Genomic DNA, 19,630 nt, shown 5'->3' with positions numbered 1-19,630 from the left:
GTGGCCATACAAGAAATTGAGAACAGATGACCTTCACCATGAAAATCTACTGTCCTCGTGTACCACAAGGAATCTGGGTCAATGAGAATGATCTGTGCCAAATTTGAACAATCAATTACCATCTGTTGATTATTTATATGATATATATAATATAAATCATATAAAATCACTTGTGCTTTTCTTTTCTTGCAGGGTTTACATATTGGTATGTTATTTATTACCTTTTCTGTGATATTGGTACTATTACCAGATGACGAACGAACACTTGCGCCACCTGCAAATAATCAGGTTACAAACGGCCTCAGTGATTGGCTACCATTAACAGAAACTCCTTTGTAGCTGTTGGCACAATAACACCCCAACCATGCATGACGTCTTCCAGTACATCATACACTAGAAGGCCTTAAACATACCACACGTATCATGAAGTTATTTTATATTTACATATCTGATGATAAACCATCTGATAATGATTTGAATGTGAAGGTACACGTCCCATCTGGTACAGATGAAGGGTACTGATATTCTCACTAAAGGTTTTATGGTCTGATTTCATTTGTCAGTAAATCTGAATGAAACTATTGTATTAAGAAACTGGGGCATTGGATATAAAGGGGATTCATCACGAGAGTTTTTTAAAATTTTAATATTAACGGAACGATGTTGATATTTCCCCATTTTTGAAACACGAGTGATGAATTCTAGTTATCATTTCCACTTTATTGTTTCCCTTTTGAGAAATAAATGCATTAAAATTAATATCAGAAAATTGTCGAAATCTTACGTATAGATCGTGCGTAGTGATACATGTTTTCCATTGCCGTGTTAAGTTGCTGTGAACCAAAATAAACAATCTGTTAACTCCTACATGGCATATTCCTTCGCTGAGGAAAAAAGGTTCCTCGGATTATTTTAAGTTTTGCAGAATAATTGAAACTTGAAAATGATAAAGTGTAATATTACCTAAGTTGTTACATTTTATAAATATTTGGTTTTGTCTTCGAGACTAATGTGATCTAATGCCCCCGTTACAGTCTCAAGCACTAGTGTTACATACCGTCCAAAACGATTTTGACCGGCTTTAATGGAACAGAAACCAATCCTGTTTCTCATCAAACTTTAATGGATTTGATGTCTTGTGTCCTGTCGTTGAATGTACGGCCTCACGTTTTCAAGAAGAAACCCAAACGTTTCCCTGTTCATTCTTAAATAGCTGACATCGGCACTGGAATCCTCTCTTGGAGACAACAATTAAAGGCACTAAGCTGGTGCTTCCTCTGAAGCCAAACCTAGCACAATATAGTCCTTTGCCTACCCCGACGATAGTGTAACGGGGGCTTAATAAGGCCAGTAAAGAACCACTTCTACAAGCATCTAAAGTAAGTATGGCAATCTATAAATGTAGACCTAAATTCTTACCCCGGTTCTATATAAATTGGGGCGGTCGGGTAGCCTAGTGGTTAAAGCGTTCGCTCGTCACGCCGAAAACCCGGGTTCGATTCCCGACATGGGTACAATGTGTGAATCCCGTTTCTGGTGTCCCCCGCCGTGATATTGCTGGAATATTGCTAAAAGCGGCGTAAAACCATACTCACTCACTCACATTATATAAATTATTCAAGGAGAACAATTATATATAATGTTCAAAGTCCTCTCAGTATCTTAAAATTGCACGTATTCTATTATATGAATCCGACATTATGGGGAACAATTATCATGATTCCACAGAAAAAGATCACATTTGGTACCTAAAGCGATATTTGACCTTATTTTTGATACAATTCTTGGTGAAACTGGCCGTCCTATGTTTTTTGTCAGTTAAAAAATATTGTTTGAAATTATGAAGGATGGACACAAGTATCCATTTCACTCTTACTAAATGCTAATGAAAAGCAATCAGATGAAAATGGTCAGAGCAACTGGTATCTGTAGTAAGGAAGTTTCTACCGGCATTTATGTGTAGATATTTTTGTGTACGGGTTTCATGAGAAATGGTTATCAAGAGTTATTTTTGTATTCAATTACGCAGACTAAATGACATGTATCGCCAAACCTACCACCAGCAGATTCCATGTCCGTGTGTCCGTATGTCCTTATGTCCGTATTTATTTCTGTGTTTCGAATCTCCCGCCCGCCCTGAATTTTCATTCCGACGTGAAGAAATACAGACATTCTTATCTCAAGTTTACAATTTTTGACAATGAATGCCCCGATGTGATAAAAAAAATACTCACAGGTCAGCTGAGGAAAGATGAAAATGGTGGGACTAGCAACATGTTTTCTAAATTTTAAAATGTCATAAAATATCAAACATTTTCTTTCGGACGCCCGATCTATTGCTGGTTAAGTTGGAGATGAGAAACACAAACAAATTATGTATGGCCTTATGCGAGTGTCAAGTCTCAGATCACAGGAGTCCGTATCTAAAAAATAGACGCCCTCATGCATATTCATGACCATCTCGGGCTCGCGTGTGGAGATGGTCATGAATATGCATGAGGGCGTCTATTTTTAGATACGGACTCCTGCGCTTAGATACAACTTAGAAAGTATTTAACACTGTTACAAGATGTGACACATTCAGAGCATGTGGTAAATTCAGTATTCCCTTGCTAAAATTTCTGATTGTGACAGTTATCAACATCTTGAAAGAACATTTTTGTGTATTTTCCTGAAATATGCATTTCCTGTCAGACACAAATTCACGTTATTTATCTCAGAAACAGATTCCAGTGTCCTTAAAAGACAAAATAGTGTTGAATATTATACGAATGCCGTTTCTCACACCGTAAAGAACTTCTACCCAGAAAACCACTGGACCTATGAAGCTGAAACGGCACATACTTGCTCTCACCAGCGATCACACACCAATTTGTTCAAGAGGTTCAAGACCGCCACCGTGGTCTAGTGGTAGAGCGTCCGCCGGCGAGCGGAAGGTCCGGGTTCGATTCCCGGCCGTGTCATACTAAAAGACGTTAAAAGATGGTAATTGTTGTTACCCTGTCTGGCACTCGGCATTAAGGGGCTAAAACAAGGACTGGTCGGCTCGGAGTCAGTATACTGTGTCTGAGTGGGGCATTCATGTTAAACTGCGGCATGGTATGTCAGTGGGCTAGCATTATAATTCGGCATTAGTCCGGACTAGTACAAGCAGCCACACACACACACACACACACACACACACGTGCATGCACTTGGCTATATAAGTGCAATAATCTTGGAGGCGACATTAAAACCCTATTTCACCTCACCTCAAGAGGTTCAAACCTGACTTTCAATTTGCCATGGCAGTCACATTAACTAAGCTATTTATGACCATAACTCATAACAGTAATCAGTGTGCTATTTCCAATGGGCCAAGAAATCTCTCAAACATTCATGTAATAAGCACCACAATGTAATCAAATACACTTTTGGTTTGTAGCATTGGCTCCACATACCAATAAATCTGTCTGTGCAGGTATCATGTGTATACTGTAATCTGCGCCACGCACTGACCAGGTCAAGGAGACGTCCCTGGTATCGATTGTCACCACTGCAGCACGTGACCACCACGTTGGCAGTCCTCACAGACCCCGTGAGTGACATACATCAATTTAAACACTGCTTACTAGAACACCTGTTGTTGTGTTTAGTTTGTTTGTTTGTTGTTTTACGCCGCACACAGCAATATCCCATCTATATGACGGCAGTCTGTAAATACTCGAGTCTGGACCAGACAACCCAGTGATTGACATCATGAGCATCGATCCACGCAATTGGGATACGATGACATGCATCATCAACCAAGTCAGCGAGTCTGACAACCTGATCCCGTTAGTCGCCTCTTAAGACAACTTTTCTTGAACATGTTGAATATGTGCAACATAAAAGTCATAATAAAAAGGTAGACAAAAAGTCCCAGAGGTTAAATCTTCATGTGTATTCATACGATACATGCAGAAATGGTTCAGTAAAGAGGTGCAATGGTGACCCCGATCCCGTTAGTCGCCTATTTGTGAACCACCTTTTTTATGGTTTATTTAATACTCTTGAGAGGCACGAAAAATGTGTAGTGTATTTGTAGATTTGAAAAGGTATTTGGGGGGAGGTTTTTTTTTATACATGGTGTACCCTATGGGGAGTCAGTGGTATTGGTCCCCGGGAACCAACACTTTTAAGAGGCTACCGGGATGGATCGGGTGTTCATGCTCTGTGACATGGATGGTTGCAGGTCATCGTAACCCGTGGGTGTGGATCGAGGCTCATGCTGTCAATCATTGGATTATTTATTAAGATTCTATTATTTACAGGCAGCCGTGATAAAGCTGTAATATTGCGGCGTTAAACAACATTCACTGGCTCATGCATGGTGACACTCATGCATGGTATCACAGGAAAACTGCCCCTACGTCAGTGTAGGATCAAGGACAGCGATGGTCTTCAGCGAAGGATCAAGGATAGCGATGGTTAAATTTCAGCTGTAACACACGAGTCAGGGAGATGGGAAGATCCAAAATTCCAAAAACAAAAACTTCTTGAAATGAGTCATGGGCCTGTGAAAAATCTGTCTCAATTTGATATTTGATATTGTCCGTGCCGCACGTTTCAGCAAGATGTAAGCTAACGTGGTTTAAGTAATATTTTTTCCGAATACAACAGTTAAAATTAGTTACCTGGACAGACAACTAAATTTTTTTTACCTCCAAGGCTATTTAGTCGAAAGCCGGAACTTTTCACTTTTACAGATGTACTGCCGTGAAGATCCTGATTAGAATAGGTCTTCAGCAACCCATGCTTGTCGTAAAAGGCGACTGTGCTTGTCGGAAGAGACGATCAACGGGATCGGGTTGTCAGGCTCGCCGACTTGGTTGATGCATGTCATCGTATCTCAATTGCGTGGATCGATGCTCATGACATCAATCACTAGATTGTCTGGTCCAGAATCGCCTATTTACAGACCGCCTCATTTAGCTAGAATATTGCTGAGTGCGGCGTTAAACAACAAACAAACAAACAAACAGTGTGTGACGATCATTACCCTCCATTACCTTCATGCGATGGCGACATTAATTAGTTTTCCGGATAGCTTGGCAAACGCTTGGCACCGGGTGATGCGAATTATATGTATTATTTACGCACATAACAGAATTGTCAATATAACACCATAAATCAATACCATGGAACGCTATCAGTTATGGGGCTGTAGTCGGAGATGGGATTAAGTTACCGTGGTTGGTTTGATTAAAATCATTCGAAAGCAGACACTCTTGTTAATTTTCGAATCCCTACATAAATCACGTGTAATTATAACACAGAGGTGGTGTATCATAAATACATAAATATGCCGACTGGACAGTGACACGCCCATGCCACGCGCATGCCACGCCCAGACGTGTATCAGCTCGTCAACACTCGTTCGTCAAAATCAGCATTAAGTATTGTTAAACAGAGACTATCAACCTTGACCTGTCATTCAAATAAATTAATAGGAATTTGTGAATAAAGAAATCTGGATTGTTTATGATGAAGATGCATATCATCACACCATGTACATCTAGCATCATACGGTGGGCTTTCATATCGTTTGTGGGCGGTCGGGTAGCCTAGTGGTTAAAGCGTTCGCTCGTCACGCCGAAGACCTGGGTTCGATTCCCGACATGGGTACAATGTGTGAAGCCCATTTCTGGTGTCCCCCGCTGTGATATTGGTGGAATATTGCTAAAAACGGCGTAAAACCATAATAACTCACTCACTCACTCACTCTTCCACCGGTACATGAATGAAGGTAAATTCTGCCTGCTGACTTCCAACATGAAACGGGCGGTCGGGTAGCCTAGTGATTAAAGCTTCGTTCGTCACGCCGAAGACCCGGGTTCGACAGTCCAGTGAGTGATATCATGAGCATCGATCCACGTAATTTGGATACGATGACATGCATCAACCAAGTCAGCGAACCTGACCACCCTATCCCGTTAGTCGCCTCTTACGACAAGCATAGTCGCCTTTTACAGCAAGCATGGGTTGCTGAAGACCTATTCTACCCTGGATCTTTACAGGCCTTTATGTCTAAAGAGCGCATCAAGAGTACATTACGATATAATTCACCTCCTACACCACACTGTAAAAAATGTAAACACATACCAGACATGTTTAGGCATCATGTGTTGTAGTCCTAAACAATATGTACAAGGTCTAAACGCATAAAATAGCAATCGCCTCATAGTCTAAACATCACCTTAACCCAGCACTACACAAATCCAAACATTGTATGAATTTAAACCCCTTAATCATGTTTGATAAAGTACGTATCGCCAGGCAATAAGTCAAATATGGATGAGATGTATATTGAATATAAATTGAAGATAGATTCACAGGCACTTGCGGGGCACGGGTGGCCCAGTTACTAAAGCGCGGCGATTCGCTGTGCAGAGTTGCGTCCCTTAGGCACGCCAGAAACCTATGATTGTGGGTTCGAATCCCGGTTCGCCCCGATTATGTTTCCAGGTTTGTCAGCACCTTACCCGTGCTCGTGGGTTTCACCGAAGTGGTAAACGTCTGAGACCTGCATCACTTCGGGCTTTCCTCCAACATAAAGCGGACACGCCGTGATATAACTGGAATACTGTTAAACGCGGCGTTAAAACCCAACTCACTCACTCACTCACAGGCACTTGCACAACACATATACCTCCAGGACTTACAACGAACTTGGTACAATATTCACCAAGGTAATGGCGACTAGGAAACTTGAAACTTGTAGCAACAACAGTCTCCATAGCGTCGGACTACAAATCAATTGATTGCACGTTCGAATCCCAAGGAGGTTCTTTGTGTTCATCAATGTTTGTTTGTTTGTTTGTTTGTTGTTTAACGCCGCACTCAGCAATATTCAAGCTATATGACGGCCGTCTGTAACTAATCGAGTCTGAATCAGACACTCCAGTGATTGATATCATGAGCATCGATCCACGCATTTGGGATACGATGACATGCATCAACCAAGTCAGCGAGCCTGACCACCCGATCCCGTTAGTCGCCTTTTACGATAAGCATAGTCGCCCTTTACGGCAAGCATGGGTTGCTGAAGACCTATTCTAACCCGGATCTTCACGGGTCGTGTTCATCAATGAGCTGTGTGCCTAACAGTATTATACAGGAAGCTGACAATTAAAGTAAATCTGATGACTACTTAACCTTTTTAACCTCGTAAAAAATACTGATTAGTATGTGAGTGTCTGAGTGGACTGTGAAATTCACTAGGTTAATAAGGGGGCACGGGTGGCCCAATCGTCTAAGGCGCAGCGATTTGCTGTGCAGAGTTGCATCCCTTGGGCACGCCAGAAACCTATGATTAACCCCGATTATGCTTCTAGGTTTGTTAGCATCATTCCCGTGCTCGTGGGTTTCACCGAAGTGGTAAACTGCATCACTTCGGGCTTTCCTCCCACATTAAGCTGACGCGCACCGATGTAACCTTATGTCATTCCTGGTTTTTAGTGATCAATTCACCTCTATTTGACAATTTTACGCCTAGTGGAATCTGGTTCGTTGACTGGTTACTTTCTAGCATTGACGTTTCATATTTCTACAACTATTGATTGATAACAACAGCTGGTGTTCTATAATAGCAGGTACAACTGTTGTAGGCCAGTGGTGTAGGGGTTTTGTTTGACACGGATATTTGATATTGTCCGTGCCGCACGTTTCAGCAAGATGTAAGCTAACGTGGTTTAAATAATATTTTATTCAGAAAAGAACAGTTTAAATTAGTTACCTGGACAGACAACTAAATATGTATACCTCCCTTTTAAAATAACACGTGGTTTAACACACACAAATGTGCCAGACCCAAACTGTTTGCAAATAGCCCATTTAGCCGTCGTATACATGTAAAATAGACAAATGTTGTGTACAGTACTGAATTGAGAACGATATTGAAATAATTTGAAATAATGAACGTGATAATAACGACATTTCAAAACAATATGCATTGTCATACATCCACGTGAGAATGGTGAGATCTGATTGGTTCACGTGATCTTGATAAAATTCTATGTATCCCGCCTTGGAGGGAAATAAGTTTTGGAACGGGAGAAAAAATCCCTTATACCCCGCCACGAAAAAGACAGACCGCACGTGGATTTCTGAGAGGTAAAAATAAAAACTTGCTTTGAAGCAAAAAGCCTCACGCTATTTCCGAGTCAATGAAAATCACGTGACAGCACAAGTTAACCTCGGCTCAATCGAACAGCTGTTTTCTATCAATTTTGAATTTGTTTCAATTTGTTTTTATAATGTCAATTAAAACATGTCGGTCAGATAAATTCGTTATAGCAGTATCACATGTGTTTTTATGTGCCCTCGTTAGGTTTTATGCCACTCGTCTTCGGCTCGTTAGATTTTATACCCCTCGTCTCCAGCACGTTAAATTTTATACCACTCGTCTTCGGCTCGTTAGGCGTGATACCACTCGTTTTCGGCTCGTTAGGTGTGATGCCACTCGTCTCTGGCTCGTGGCATAAAACCTAACGCGGCACACATAAGACCAAATGGAAGTAAAGTTGAAGTAGCCATCTCACGCCTCAGACTCGGTCACAAAAAGCACTATGACAAGGATTGTCCATCTTGCAATCAACCTGAATCAATTACTCACTTGTTACTGGAATGTTAAGACCACGCCCCAACCCTGGCTCGGTTGAAACAAGAATTGCAGTTAGATCCGCTATCTGTCATAGATCTCCTAAAGCCAAGAGATGCTTTTGCGAAGGCCAAACTAACTCTATTTCTGAGAGATGGACAGCTACTCGAACGTATAAAAACAGAGCAGCCAAATATAAAAATGAAATTATATCAATATACGAAAATAGAAATCATATCAAGACAAAAACAGAAATTTTATGAATACCAAAACTCGCAATAGATATGTGTACCCTACTCACACACAGAGGGACAAGTCAACCGAAATTGATTAGGCAGAAGGCGACCTCTTAAACACTTACAGCAACAACAACAACAGCAGCAGCAACAACAACAACAACAACAACAAAACCCCATGCTCCCCTCGTGATACTGCTACAACTTACACAATAATGTGTTGAAGATCTTCTTTAGTTGACTACCAAATATATGTTTGACACGTGTTTGACATTATTTTGTTATATATAAATACGTATATTGAAAATCAATCAACAGACCCTACGGGACAATCACTCCAAAAGGAACTGTTTAGATTTGGATGTTTGGTTTTGAAACATAAATACTTTTGATAGAAGACGTATGTTACTGTAGGTTGTGTTTAAAATACGAGAATCAGCAGAATATTGATATTACAGGCGATACCAGGTAATGGGTAAACACGACATAAGTGTGTTGATTTTAAATGTAGACTTTATGTTGTTTTTTGTTTAACGCCGCTCTCAGCAATATTCCAGCTACATGACGGCAGTCTGTAAATAATCGAGTCTGGACCAGACAATCCAGTGATTGACATGAGCATCGATCCTCGCAATTGGGACACGATGACATGTAAAGGGTTATGGTGTTCAATTAAAATGTCCTCTGATTTCCAGCATTATGAAATTCAAATTAAATAATATAATAAACACTAGATGAAATATAACTCATACATATTTTATATGGTATACACAGTTGTATAGACGCATCTTATTTCATGCGTCGAAGTTTGACACAACCCTGATATTGATTTCTAAGTTCAACAATGCTTTATCATCGTTTGTATCAAGATATAAATTACGTTGAGTATTTGAGTAACGTATTCTTTTACGGACGAACTTTTGATATACAGTTGAACTGGCATTGATTATAGGACAATTTCACGAAAAACGTGAGTAGACGGCAGAATTCGAACCCGCGAAATCCGCATCAAAGTCAAACGAATGTAGTCAACTTCTGTTTGTTTGTTTGTTATTTAACTAAGCACTTAGCAATATTCCAGCTTTATGACGGCGATCTGGAAATAATCGAATCTGGACAAGACAATCCAGAGACTGACATTATGAGTACCGATCCACGCAATTGGGATACGATGACATGCATCAACCAAGTCAGCGAGCCTGACCATTCATTAGTCAAATATGTGAAAGAGCATGTATTTGGGGATGTTGTATTTATTGTATTTTTAATGTTTATTGATTGTTTGTGTTGAATCTAAAAAAAGATTCTTGTTTCTAGTGGCTAAAGCGTTCGCTCGTCACGCCCAAAACCCGGGTTCGATTCCCGACATGGGTATAGTATGTGAAGCCCATTTCTGATGTCCTCCGCCGTGATATTGCTTGAATATTGCTGAAAGCGGCGTAAAATAATACCCACTCAGTCTTGTTGCATGACTAAAGTCTGACTAATCACCAAGGTATGTCTGGTCCAGACTCGATTATTTACAGACATATATTACATATATTACCGTCATATAGCTGGAATATTGCGGCGTTAAACAACAAACAAACAAAACCCCAAAAAACTGTGGAATAGCAATGCCTATTGAATGGTTGTTTGAATTACTGCATAAATTATTCACATACTGACTCGTGGCGATTTTAACGCAAGAACGGGAACTGAAGTAGATTCGGTTGATGACGATATTGCAGGATGGCTAGGAATTGATGACTCTTCTGCACTTGGTGAATATATTAACCTAAAGCCCTCTCGTGCGATATCCTTGTGAACTCATTTGGAAAAGTCCTGTTAAACGTGTCCAGTGCAATGAACTTGAGTATATTAAACGGCTGTGTGGTGCTGACGCCGGTAAGGGCGACTTTGCACCCAGCGGTGCTATACGGACAAGTGTTGTAGACAAAATCACATCACCAACTACTCTGTTTTACATTCTGTAGCCATTTTAAGGTCATTTCTAGGTCAGTGTCGGTGCACCTGCCACTCACTTGTAGATTTCAGTCACATGATCAGCGACCAGGATCAGTGTAATCGTGAGTGAGTGAGTGAGTGAGTTGGGTTTAACGCCGCTTTTAACAGTAATCCAGTTATATCGCGGCGTGTCAGCTTAATGTGGGTATGGTATGGTGCGGACAAACCTAGAAACATAATGGGGGCGAACCGGGTTTCTAACCCACAATCATAGGTTTCTTGCGGCGCCTTAGTCTACTTGGCCACCCGTGCGCTGTTCGCTTCTTCCATTTTTGTTCTTATACTGTAGTTGGGCACAAATCTTCAATTGGGAATTCGTTGGGCACAGTTGTATGCTTTGTGCACATCCTATTGCTCTAGTGGAAAAAAATTGTAGCGGGTGCCGAAATTGGGGGTGCCAAAGAAGAAAAAGACGCCCTCTTGATACGAATCATGACGATCGTTGAATCGCGTCATCATTTTTCCATAAAAAATTCCATCTGAAGTAATGATATAGGTATATAAATCAGGCTCTTGTGGAAGTGGTCCAGAACTGTCATTGTCTATACTACTCACTAGCAAACTAGAGGCATTGCATTTTAAGTAGCTTTAGTAAGGTTTATATTTCCATTCTCAATACAAGATTGCCGTTTTGGAGTGAGGCGTGTGATAAACTAGTGGAATCACAGGTAGGTTTCATTCTCCAATCAGTTCTTCTGCGTTATATATCTAAGAAAAGGGGTAAAATATAGACTCTCTTTGCGGACTTCACTAAAGCGTTTGATTCTATCGATGGGACTAAGATATGTGTGGGTTGAATGACAATATGATTTCTCCAAAGATGTATAATACTATTTTAGCTATCTGTAAATGTGTATATTCTTACTTTAATATGACCATCACTTTTCAGAGTTTTGAATGTTACCATGGGGTTCGGCAGGGATGTATAATGAGTCCGGTTTTATTCAATATGTTCATGAATGATGTAGCAAAGGAGATGGAATCGGGGTGCTCTCCAGGAATCCAATTCCACCCAGAGGTGATAGAGATTTTTCTGTTTTTCTTTTTCTGTATTCTGTTTGTGTAAATCTTGATATAACTAAAATTGTGTTCATAAAGGGCGGAAAATTGTCAAAAAATGAAAAATAGTATCATGGCCCAATTCCACCCAGAGCTGATAGAGCTTTTTCTGTTGTTCGCGTTGTTGCTGACGTGAACAGTTTGCTATCAATTGTTTTGTTTTGCTAGGTTAAAAAAACATGGTATTATGGCTCGTTTCGTATTTTAATAATTGCCTCTTTTAAAGATTGAATGATACATGATAGAGCTTTTTCTGTTGTTCGCGTTGTTGCTGACGTTGTATTTGGTCTCCACAAGCGTATTGACTTTCTTAGGAGTTATTGTAGTAGGTATTCTGTTAGTGTAAATCTTGATAAAACAAAAATTATGTTCATAAAGGGCGGAAACTTATTATGGTGACTGTTGCTGGGAATGTGTGTCATCTTATAAATACGTGGGGCCATATTTACCAAAAAATTAAATTGGAGCAAACATGTGTCAAATATATCTCTGCAGGCAAAAAGGTTTTGTTCTCTGTTTTAAAGTCCCCGAGGAATTTGAACCATATTATTATGATGTGTATTTTAAGATTTTTTATACGAAAGTTGCCCAAATTTTATTATATGGAGCTGAAATTTGGGGGCTAGCTATCTACAAAGAAATTGAATCTGTCCATTTATTTGTATGTTAGCAGTTTTTAGATGTAACGTCATCCACGTCAAAAGTGTTTTAGGGATGTATTTCATATTGGTGTAAGATTGTAAATATACCTGAATCTCATTACCATATAACATGCTGTATCAGCTGCCAATGGTAAATGTAATTTGACATCTAAAATAAAGCTGCTTTTGTATAAGTTTGGTTTTGGGTATATTTGGGAGAGTCAGGGTGTCGATTTATCTAAACTGTTTATTTCTGAATTTGTAAAACGTTTGAAATCGGCTTATGAACAGGACTGGCACTCAGCATTTTTTGTAGCTCAAGGATGCACCAGAATGCTCTTTTTAAACCAACGTTCGCTGTTGGATGTTATTTACCAGTTGTATATTTAGATAAATTTTACATCGACAATGCGATCGCCTCCGTGGTCTTGTGGTAGAGCATCCGCCCGGAGAGCGGAAGGTCTGGGGTTCGATCCCCGGCCGCGTCATACAAAAAGACGTTAAAAGATTGTACTTGTTGTTACCCTGTCTGGCGCTCGGCATTAAGGGACTAAAACAAGGACTGGTCGGCTCGGAGTCAGTATACTGTGTCTGAGTGGGGTATTCATGTTAAACTGCGGCATGGTATCTCAGTGAGCTAGCACTATAAATCGGCATCAGTCCGGACTAGTACAAGCAGCCACAAACACACATACACGTGCATGCATGTCGCTACATAAGTGCGTTAAATATACGTTAAACCCAATTTCACTTTACCTCACCACATCGACAATGGCTCGCTTCACGCTCTTTACATATGGAACAGGTCGATACAATAACACTCCCATGCCGTCATATAGCTGGAATATTGATGTGCGGCGTAAAACAACAAACCAACCAACCAACTTTTTTTTATCAAATAAGAGGACTGTATACGACATACGTTGGTCTTAACGAACTTTCTACAATTAATATTTTGAATAAGCCGTTAATAAGCCAGTTGTGACAGGGATGATGGTATGGTAGCTGTAGCAGACAGATTGACAGTCGTTGTTACGTGCGTCACTAGGTTATTGGTACGGCATTGCCCTTGACATGTGTCCTTTGGCAAACATCGTCCTCACCAGAAGTGCTGAATTCTAAAGATGCACTTGGGTGTAAATTGACTGGGGAAAAGATAGGAACCACATTATTGATATATTGATGACACGAAGCTCGCAGATGTCACTGCATGCAAGAAGCCATGCAATACAATATACGTTTATGTAAACAGCAGCTGTTCAATTTGGGAAACGCCTTTGTTCGTGTTCACAATTCATGTCAAAGATTTTAGATGACGTTTCAGAATCATTGAGGTTAATTGGGGTGTAACGTTGCACTTCTATAGCGACGTGCTTGTACGTGTGTATGTTTGTGTGTGTGTGTGTGTGTGTGTGTGTGTGTGTCAGCTTATACTAACTAGCCCGGACTGATGCCGATTTATAGTGCTAGCTCACTTCGGTGAATCTGAAGATTGTGCCAAGTTCACATTTTTGAATCTATTGTCATCCCTCCACAGGTTTCTGAGTGCGGTGACAAACGTTGCCTTACTTGCAGCAATATAATTGAAGGCTGTTCAGTCCAAATTACAAAGGACACTAAATTTACTGTAAAACAAAATATGACTTGTGATACTAGAAACGATATTTACTTGATTGTTTGTAGTGGATGCAATGAAAAGTATACCGGGAAGACAGAACATAAATTAAAAAGAAGAATGAATCTTCACCGTTCACAAATAAAGCAGCCACACAACCGCACGATTCCACTCAGTGAACATTTAGATACATGTGGAAGCGGCAACATTTTTAGTTTTCCCGCTTTAACCCTCTGGATGCCGAGGTTATTTTTCTGGCGCACATTTTCCTAAGATCGGAAAAGTGAAGGTTTTGCGAGAATTGCGCTCACGCGGCACTGGATCTTCCTCTGGCTATAAAATTACGCAGAGGTGGGGAATATCAAATTTCCTATTTGATGGTGTAAATTTAAGCGCAAATATTAAACCTGTTTTTTAAAAATAGACATTTCTAAGTGTTGTCCGAGAATTTATTCTGCAAGGAAAAACAGTAAATTTCTCCGCTTTATCGTACACCGAGTCTATGCATAGTCCAATCAAAATCGCGCACCGAAATCGAAATCCGGTTTGTAAAGTGTCATGCAGATTTCGGTCGACTGCAGGATTTGCAAAGCATGTGCACCGCTAGCTCGTTGTCAACAGATATTTTCTAAATCTTTTCATGTTTTTAATCAAGGTGCTCACGTGATTTGAGGCGCCGCCGTTTTCTTTGAAGCAAATGCAAGTGATAAGAGAGGTGGAATCTGATTGGTCCATAGGAGATGCATAGAAGGGACATAACTCGTAATAGCCACTGGTGGCGCTTCGATCGAGCCCAGGAATTCACGCCTAGTTCATTCACGAGCACGGGTATGGTGCTGACAAACCTAGAAACATAATCGGAGCGAACCGGGATTCGAACCCACAATCATAGGTTCATTGCGTGCCCAAGGGACGTAACTCTGCACAGCGAATCGCGGCGCCTTAGACGCCTGGGCCACCCGTGCCCCTAAGTATCCCCAGAGGAATCGGACATAAAACCACAACACTACCCAGTCCCGGCCAACCAAAAAAGAACTTGAATCTGTACTTTACAAAGAAATTGTTATCCCAAATTCATTACATTTGACCACTTTTTAAATGTCAGTGTGTGATCATATGCGTCTCATCGCCCTAAAACTACTATATAGATCAGGCACTCAAAATAGCAACCAAACTAAACATACACTCTAATGGTATTGCTTTATTCAAGAATCACTTATCCAAACTCAAATCACAAAATCTAAATAAATTCATAATAACAAAACAACAGTTATGAAGTTTGTTTGTGTTTTCAATATCTTCTCTGAAAATCATATTTTCAAAAACCTGAGATTTTGTGTATTTGTTCCCACTAACATGATGCCAATACAACTTCAAGCTGTCTAGACATGGCAACTATTATATATACTTTTCACCCTTTAGAAAGCCACTTCTGCGTTTACATTATGAAATTTGATATACAGTAAATATTTGGTAAACCCAACAACAGGGTAATATTTTGCAAGTTATTCTTATATTTAACTGCAACATTTTGTCTTCATGTGCTGCTGCAGCAGTCATGATGAATGAGTTCTTTTGACTAATTACATTACCAATTACTATCCCCCACAACATGTTTTGCGGGGTATTAAAATGGACATGGTCAGTCCTTGCATTCATACTTCTGTGTAAGATTTTGAAAAACGTTTACTATTTTCTTCACCAATCTTGGTACATGGATAGGCCTAGTGGTGACCTGGTGCCTGTTGATAGTTTTTGTAAAATGTATCTTTTTAGTTTCCATGGCAACAACTTTGACTGAAAAAGGAGGGTAGTGTTCGTTCTTGGAACAGACCTTAAAAACCTACAATATTTCTTCACCAAACCCGACACACAGATTGGACTAGTGGTGAACTGGTGCCTTTTGATAGTTTAGGATTTTTTTTAAAATTAATTTTTTGAGATGCCACAACTTTGAGTCGTACTGAAAATGAGGGTAGTGCTCCTTTCTGGGCAGATTAAACAAAACTTACAAGATTTCCTTAACAAGCATGGCACATAGATAGGTCAAGTGTTGAACTGGTGCCTTTTGATAATTTGGGATTTTTTAAACAAATATTTAGTTTCCATGGCAAGTATTTAATATTTAGGGGATAATGGTGAATTTGTCTTCTTGCATATACTGTCATCCTTATATTTGGCCAAGATGCTGTGAGAAAGTCTGTTCTGTAGATAAATTGTTTTGTTTCTATCGCTTATTTTTTATACCCTTGTATTGCCTTTTTGATGTAATAATATATTCCGGAAAAAATTCAAGGGAGCTACAGAGCCATTTTAACACCTAAAGTTTGTTTGAACAGTATTTCTGTCAGTCATGTGAGGGGACAGCCAAAAGGTAATGAAGGGGAAAATTATTACATCAGAGCTACAGATAAGCAGCGTATTTGTGTAAAATACCCCCAAAATTATTTAAAACCCAACTACTTTCAATTAACTTGTGTACAGAAAGGCATGCATTAAATGAAAAACTCAAATCATTAAATTATTAAAACAGCTCGCGTAAATGCCCAATGAAGCTTTTTCAGCATGCGTACACAGGACCTAATTTCTGAAACACCTATGTATTTAGAACATTATTTCATTTTTTTTTTTTAAATCTTAAAATGTTCACTAATTTTGGGAAAGACCCAATAGAGTGATGAATAGATGAGTGAAAAAATATTGGTTACCCAATGAAAAATGTGCTAACCCAATTAAAATAGAAACTTTAGAGTAAAAACTCAAGTGCTCAAAAAGTTCTCTGGAGCTCTGTTACATGAGTCAGTTTAATGGCACCACTTTAATACAATGGGCACATCTGGCCTCAATTAGCTGACGACATTGCAGCCATATTGAATGTTATTTTGGCCAGGTACTCATGTATCATGGTGTTATTCATTTAACAGGCTATAATACTATATTGCAATCTGCAATGTGCTATGTTTCAATCATAAGTTCCATTTAGTCATGCCATCATCTTTCACCTTTTTGTGTCCTAATAATGGAATGTACTAGTAAGTGTAATAACCTTGTACTTGCATTGTTTCCTATGAATCTGTTTGGAAGTGAAGCTATGATTGGTTATATATAGAGAATCTCACCCTCGTGTCTTTTGATATCAAATATATCAACACGAGTTGATAAAAGTGGGAAAACTCCGAGGCTTGCCGAGGATTTTTTCCACTTTTATCAACGAGTGTTGATATATTTGACATCAAAAGACACGAGGGTGAGATTTTATTTATATCCAACATCATTCTTCCAACTTTTTCAGTTTGTAGACAGTAATAGTAAAAAGTACTGCAAACAGCTTCAGTAGCAGAGCCATTAGTGATGTCATTGATTGTGACGTCATGGTAACCAATGACGTCACAATGGTCTGCAAAGCATTGTGATGCAATTTCATTGCAGCGATATCTATAGTGTAGATATCGCTTGATCTCACTCAAGCGATATCTCCTGTGGGAGCCAGATTTGGGTGATAAATGTGTGTTATCATGCACTCCAACAATGGTATAAAATAGATCTACTGTTTTTTTCAGATTTGAGATTCAGCCTATCATGCCATGGTCATACCCATTGCATGCCCCCTTGTATCTAGCTTACAGTTATACTAACACTGTTTGGATTGTTGCCTTTCAATAAGGTGAAATTGGGTTTACGTCGCGTCCAAGATTATTGCGCTTATATAGCGACGTGCATGTACGTGTGTGTGTGTGTGTGGCTGCTTGTACTAGTCCGGACTGATGCCGATTAATAGTGCTAGCTCACTGAGATACCATGCCGCAGTTTAGTATGAATACCCGACTCAGACACAGTATACTGACTCCGGGCCGACCAGTCCTTGTTTTAGCCCCTAAATGCCGAGCGCCAGACAGGGTAACAACAAGTACCATCTTTGCTAATTGCAGCAGTAAATGTTAGTCTCCAGAGACGTAGAGACCGTCTTTGTACCTACTAGTAGCTGCTCACAGTTGCTAACAAAGCTGTGCTAGTAGTAGGTAATATTTCCTGGATCGGGTGCCTTAACAGGCTCCAAGAGGATGCTGGTGGAGGAACAGTTCGAAAACAATATACAGTAGCAGTTCCTTTATTTCTCTAAAGCATTTGACATGGTCTGGCACCACGCTCTAATGTAAAAACTAAAAAACAAAGGCATGAAAGGTACAATGACAAACTTAATCCACGTCTTTTTGTAGTTGGAGCTGATGGCACCACATTCGACCTATAAGCTAGAAAACGGTCCACCTCAGGGCAGCGTACGAAGCCCAGCTCTATTCAATATATTGAGTGAGTGAGTGAGTGAGTGAGTGGGTAAGTTGGGTTTAACGCCGCTTTTAACAGTATTACAGTTATATCACGCCGTGTCAGCTTAATGTTGGAGGAAAGCCCGAAGTGATGCAGGTCTCAGACGTTTACCACTTCGGTGAAACCCACAAGCACGGGTATGGTGCTGACAAACCTAGAAACATAATCGGGGAGAACTGGGATTCGAACCCACAATCATAGGTTTCTTGAGTGCCAAAGGGACGCAACTGTGCACAGCAAATCGCGGCACCTGAGACGACTGGGCCACCCGTGCCCCCTCAATATAACGATAGACGACCTCCCGCAGTTAATACATCTATGTTTGCAGGCGACGGGACCCTCTGGGTCCGCACAAACCAAATCCAAGTAGCAACAAACGCAATTAACTCCGTCGCCGAGTGACCGCCTCCGTGGTCTAGAGGTAGAGCGTCCGCCCGGAGAGCGGAAGGTCCGGGGTTCGATCCCCGGCCGCGTCATACCAAAGGACGTTAAAAGAAACTGGTCGGCTCGGAGTCTGTATACTGTGTCTGAGTGAGGTATTCATGCTAAACTGCGGCATGGTATCTCAGTGGGCTAGCACTATAAATCGGCATCAGTCCGGACTTGAACAAGCAGCCACACACACACGTGCATGCACGTCACTATATAAGTGCAATAATCTTGGACGCGACGTTAAACCCAATTTCACCTCACCTCACCTCACCGTCGCCGAGTGGTCAGCCAAATGAACTTTCAATCTAAACATATAAAAAAAACACAGGCATAGTATTCAAACTCTGCAAGTAGCGCCCCCCAAAAAACCTAATTTCCATAAATGGACAAAATATAGCATTCAACACGCAACCAAAATCCCTGGGGTTGTTCTACATCTCACTAGGGAAGCACACGTCAAGACCTTAAAAGCAGGTGTGCTTAGGACTTAAATATCATGTGAGCGAAAAGTGGCTCAAACTGGGGACTAAACAAACAAACAAACAAACAAACAAACAAACCGTACTAAATATCTTCCAAACACTAATAAGGCCAAGCCTTGATTATGGATCTCAAGTCTTCCATAATCTCCTAAGAAAATGACGTCGATATGGGTACAATATGTGGAGCTAATTCTGGTGTCCCCAGCAATGAT

Source organism: Haliotis rufescens, unplaced genomic scaffold (assembly GCF_023055435.1).
Source record: "Haliotis rufescens isolate VD_foot unplaced genomic scaffold, xgHalRufe1.0.p SCAF_3, whole genome shotgun sequence".
In the NCBI taxonomy this organism is placed as follows: Eukaryota; Metazoa; Mollusca; class Gastropoda; order Lepetellida; family Haliotidae; genus Haliotis; species Haliotis rufescens.
The sequence above is the reverse complement of the archived record's forward strand: the minus strand, read 5'-3'. Positions refer to the sequence as shown.